General features: G+C 44.9%; 2 long non-coding RNA genes across 2 annotated transcripts; one reads left to right on the plus strand and one right to left on the minus strand.

Moving 5' to 3' along the window:
- LOC125331151 lies at positions 1-2,302 on the plus strand. The gene is made up of 2 exons (XR_007205873.1): positions 1-40; positions 1,669-2,302. It is a non-coding gene; the product is annotated as an uncharacterized LOC125331151 (long non-coding RNA).
- Positions 2,303-3,453: 1,151 nt separating this feature from the next.
- Positions 3,454-3,880, minus strand: LOC125331152. The gene is made up of 2 exons (XR_007205874.1): positions 3,848-3,880; positions 3,454-3,513 (listed from the first exon to the last, which is right to left on the minus strand). It is a non-coding gene; the product is annotated as an uncharacterized LOC125331152 (long non-coding RNA).
- Positions 3,881-4,445: the final 565 nt, after the last annotated feature.

A 4,445-nucleotide genomic window follows, 5' to 3' on the forward strand; every position in this document is an offset into this window, starting at 1 on the left:
CAGAGATATTGGTCAGCTCAGGGAATGAGCCTGGCTCATGGTAAGGAAATTCGCTGTGCAGTTACTTTGGGCCCTTTCTCTCCTCCTCCTTCTCCTCCTTCTCCTCCTTCTCCTCCTCCTTCTCCTCCTCCTTCTCCTCCTTCTCCTCCTCCTTCTCCTCCTCCTCCTCCTCCTCCTCCTCCTCCTTCTCCTCCTTCTCCTTCTCCCTCTCTTCCGAACACCAGTTCCAGACCTCAGTATAATCCATGTTCCCACAGCCTGACCTTGCAGTTTTCCCAGTTTAGCAGCCCCAGCCACACTTGCAGCCTCTCTGTCTGGACTTTGTCTTGCTGAAATCTCCCTTTGTTGATCCTTTGCTGCCTCACCTTTTATCCAGCAATAACGTGCAGTGGGTGGAAGCTTCTCAGAATTCCCTCCCTGTTCCACTGGAAACATTCCCAAGTGGAAGCAGCTGCACTGCCCATCAGCACTTCCCTGCTTTTAGGGGTGGTTGAGGCATGAAGGATGCAACAAATGGAGTTGGCTCCAAGGGGATTAAATACTCCCCGTGAGGCTGCTCAGAGAGCTGGAGCTGAGGAATCCGTGTGGGAATCACTGCAGGAAAAAGGAAGGAAAAGAGAGCAGAGGAACAGGGATGCAATTCCAACCTCTCCAAGGACTGGCATGGGCACATTCACCATCACCACTTAATCTAGACACGATTTCTTCTTTGCCTCTGGCTGCCAGGAGCAGGATGAGCAGTTTAATGAGTTTAAATAGTGAATAGTTTAATTAGCTGGAAGAGACTGGATCAATAGCTGCTTAAACAAACAACTGGCTCCCTGTTTCCAAGCTTGGATGTAGTTTTGGAAGGTTCCTGGCAATTTGGCAGGGATTAGTGATGCTGAGAATGTGCTTTTTTGTGGGTTTGGGGCTTTTACTCCTGTTCACGTGGCTGCTTTTTCTTGTTGAGTGGAAAACAGGATGGAAAGAGCAACGATGGAAGGAATTCCACTCTTGCTGCTTCAAGGGATGGATCAGGAAGGGAACAGGCTGCAGGGAATTTGGAGTGCAAACTGAGATCTCTCCGATATTTTCGGCTCAGTCAGTCCATCGGTGCTTGGTGGCTGTTTAGGCCACGTGCAAGGTGAATGATGGTGCACATCGCAGAGCTGCTGGTGGCTCCTTCCCCTGCCCGGCTGTCAGTCACCCTGCAGGGTGCTGGAGCAGCGTGCCAGAGGCCACGGATCCTATGGATCCCATGGATCCCAGGGGCGTGATCAGGAGCCTGAGTCTGCTGGCCACTCCTTGCTCTCTCTTATCCTGATTTTTCAGCTCTGCAGCGAATCCAGCTCGAGTTTTTCAACCCTTAGAAACCCAGGGAACTTTCATGTCTGCTCTCAGATCTGGGATTTAAATCCAGCCCTTATCAAAGCACCCCGTGACCAGGCAGGCCCTGAATCCCAGCAGGGATCTGATAAAGAGGGACCTGACATCCTAAAGAAACCCTTTGAAATCCTGCTGGGATTGATTTGTATCCATAATGGAGCCCAGAGCTCTCTGCCAGGGAGAGATGAAGCTGCTCCTTTGCTTTATCATCCTCAGGCCCTTCCCAGCTTCGAGGGAAATTCACTCCCTCTTCAAGCCCCAAAATCATGGAAAAGTTCCTTTGTATCCTTCTCTCCACAGCCCCTACGTGGATTAATCAACTTTTCCGAGCTGATGAATGGTTTGACAGAAGAACTGCCTGGAGAGCAGCTGAATTCCCATGGCAAAATTCCTGACTGAGGGAAACGACCTTGGGTCCCTCCCCTTCCCGTAAAGCCTGGGAAATCTGGGAAAATCACAGCTCCAAAGGAGCTGGTCCCCTCGCCCCCGGATTCAAAGAGAAATGGAGAAACACTCGAGGAAGTTTTGAGATAAAACCACTGCAGATAAAATTGAAATGAGCCCTTCGGCCCTTTTTTTATGTGGTATTTAGGATGCAAGGGAAAGAAAGGCTGGGTAATCCCTGGGATTAGGGAACAGCATGGCTGAGGTCCCAGATTTCGAGGCCAGGTAATGGCTGGAACAAAACATTAATATGGACTTTGTCTTTAAAAGCAAAAGCTTTGAAAATTAGGAACAGAACAGAAACTCTCATTAATTCAGGGCTGTACAGAGCCTAAAGCCTCCTTAGGTTTTCAGCTCAAAGCAACTTTCTTTTTCATGGGGCCATAAACAGATTTTTTCTGGCTTTTTAAAGCTGTTTCCTCTACTAAAATCCATTCAGCTGTCAATCCATCCTCCCTCAGAAGGTGTCAGTGCAATCTACCTTAAATTTTAAAAAAAGCCCAGGGAAGAAGATCTTATCTCCCAGATGGAGAATGGGACAGGAGGAATAATAAAAGTGAAAGTGATTCACCAGGACTGGCGATGAAAAAATCTGTGATGGAATCAAGATTAGGATCTTAATCTGCTCCCTTCTTTCCACCTTGCCCCAGATCTGGGGCAGCTCTTGCTGGGCTGGATCCAGGATCACTGAAAGCAAAGTGCCAAAGGCTTCCAGGAACTTCAAATTCAGCAAAAATCCCCCCAGCTCTGCCTGAAATAGGAATATTGGGTTTAAAATGGGCCTTTTGTTGCAGGGCTGGAATTAGGGAGTCACCTAGCAGGGACTGAAAACACATCTGAGGATCAGCAGAGGAAAAAGCAGCTTTTTCCTGCTGTCTGCAGGTCAGAGCTCTTTAAATTGGGGCTGTTAAATGTCCCTGGCCACAGGAGATTGGGGAAGCAGAGGTGAAGGGAAAAAATCCTCTTTATTCCCTGATTGATCCCTGAGCTTGGGCTGCTCCAAAATGCAGCCCCAGAAAAAGAAGAAGCAGAGAGAGGGAATTTGTGCCTGCAGGGAGGGGCCTAAAGCCTCCTTAGGTTTTCAGCTCAAAGCAACTTTCTTTTTCATGGGGCCATAAACAGATTTTGAACTACCTTTTTCACCTTCCTTCCTTTGTTCATTTTTACCTTTCTACCTTTGTTTGTTTCTGTAGCAGCTTGGAAAAAACCAAACAGAGACCATTGTTTCTTCAGGCAGGATCTCTCTTTATTACACAAGCTCCAGTATTTCTGTGTTTCTATTTTGGGAAAGTTTTAAGAGAGTTTTGGGAATGGGCACAGGGAAAGACAAAACAGATCCATGCCCACACACTTGTCAGGGCAGACTTTCTGCCCCTTCTGGGCCACTGACTCAAACATGAAACCCCCCGGCTTTCTGGGAGGTGAAGGAAGAACAGTCACACCTGGTGCTCCTACCTGTAGTCATTTGCCTGCTCTGCATCTTTCCCAAGAGAGCAGAAGGCCCTTAGCAAAGTGAAGATCAATGGAACAAGTTGCTCTTCCACTCAGGGCTCTCGTTAAGGCTGGAATGGCTGCTGCCAGCCTCTGCACTTTCTGCCTCTCCAACTTCCTACCTTTGTTCATTTCTGCCTTTTTAACTTCCTACCTTTGTTTGGTTCTGAGTCGCTACCTTTCTATTTTTCTACCTTTGTTGCTTTCTACCTTTCTAAATTTCTAACTTGACATGTTTGTTTGTTTCTACCATTTGAACTTTCTATCTTTCCATCTTTCTTCATTTCTAACTTTCTACATTTCTACATTTGTTCATTTCTACCATTCTGACCTTCTGCCTTTCTACCTTTTTCGTTTCTACTTTTATGACTTTGTACCACTTTTCTAAGTTTTCTCTCTCTTTACCTTTGTTCATTTTTACCTTTGGTAGTTTCTAACTTTCTACATCTCTGACTTTGTTTCTACTTTTCTGACTTTCTACATTTCTAACTCTCTACTTTTGCTTGTTTCTACCTTTCTACATTCCTACCATTTTTGTTGCTACCTTTCTAACTTTCTACCTTTATTTGTTTCTAACTTTCTGCCTTTGTTTGTAACTTTGAAACTTTATACCTTTGTTTTTCTCCCCATTTTTACCTTTCTAACTTTGTTTGTTTCTAACACTCTACACTTCTAACTTTGTGCCTTTCTAAATTTGTTTTTTACTTTCTAAATTTTACCTTTCTAACTTTGTTTCTAACCTTCTTGTTAGAGAAGTTCCCTCAGGCCCAGAGGGAAGCCAAAGCATTAGGTGTGAATTAAAACCTTTGGACAAGCTGACATCCATGAAGCCACACCAAAATGAAATAGAAATACAGATTTTTAACTTTTAGTAGAAATAGATGCTAAGTGCCTTAAACATGAAAAAGCTGTAGCAGAGATCTTAAACACAGCTCTCGCTGCAGCCGTGTTACCTTTTCACAGAATTCTTTACTTTAGACAAAATCTAGATAGAATTACACTGTTCACATTTTTTAGATGGAGTGTTCACATAAACAGTAAGAGCTGATAGAAACTGTATGTGCAAATCTGTGTAATACAGATGTAACACTTGTGTGAGGCTTACGACTGTTAGAATTAGACCAGGATGGGTTAAGAAAAAG

The sequence above is a fragment of the Corvus hawaiiensis genome, chromosome 10 (assembly GCF_020740725.1).
Source record: "Corvus hawaiiensis isolate bCorHaw1 chromosome 10, bCorHaw1.pri.cur, whole genome shotgun sequence".
In the NCBI taxonomy this organism is placed as follows: Eukaryota; Metazoa; Chordata; class Aves; order Passeriformes; family Corvidae; genus Corvus; species Corvus hawaiiensis.